Here is an 894-nt window from a genome sequence, read left to right as displayed (position 1 = left end):
GGCTCCTTGAGCTCGCACGCCCCCGTGGCATTTGCACCCACACTCCTTCTTGTGCCTGTGGTCAGCAAAATGTCTTGGGTGAGATTCCCTTTCATGAAAACGAGAGAGTAAGCCAAGGCTAGGACATAGGGCTGAGTAGGACGCCTTGGCCACTTCTTCCCTCCAGCCTTGCCTGTGACACAGCTGGTCACTTTGATCCCTACCTGACACCCGCGTCAGGTTTTCCCAGCTGGCTTCTCCACAGGCTTCCCCAACAGCCCAGCAGCTTTGGGCCTGTGGAATACGCTATGGTAAACAGGATGCGGTGGAGAGGAAAGGGGTGAGGTCTTTCTGGGGAAGAGTCAGGGAGCGTCAAGGGAGAGTGGAGTCCAGGGAGGCTCCTCAGGGGATGATGTGGGCGGGGGTGTTTGCTCTACAGACAGACGGGGCGGTGGGGAAGGGGACACAAAGGAGGGGTGGCAGCCAGTGACACCCGGCAGAGAGTAAGGCATGGAGGTACAAAAGACCGGGCTGTGTGCTGAGAGCCGTGGGCAGTTTGGCCTCTAGGTGAAGATACGTGGCAGTCACAGACAAGCCTGGACAGAAAGGCCCCGTGTTTAGATATCATCTGCATGGTAGCGCATGCCTGTAATTCTGGCTACTTGGAAGGCTGAGGTGGAAGGATCGCCGGAGCCCAGAGGGTCGAGGCTGCGGTGGCCGGGAGTGGTCAATGCACTCCAGTCTGGGCGACAGAGTGAGACTCCAACTCAAAAAAATAAAAAATAAAAATAAAAATAATAAAAACAAATATATTAGCTATCTATGGCAATGTAACAAATTTCCCCCAAAATTAGTGAATGAAAACAACAAACTTATCTCTTTTTTTTTTTTTTTTTGAGTTGGAATCTCACTTTG

This window comes from Carlito syrichta, unplaced genomic scaffold, assembly GCF_000164805.1.
Source record: "Carlito syrichta isolate Samal-C Ts95f unplaced genomic scaffold, Tarsius_syrichta-2.0.1 Scaffold303991, whole genome shotgun sequence".
NCBI classification, from domain to species: Eukaryota; Metazoa; Chordata; class Mammalia; order Primates; family Tarsiidae; genus Carlito; species Carlito syrichta.
Note: the sequence above shows the minus strand (reverse complement) of the source record.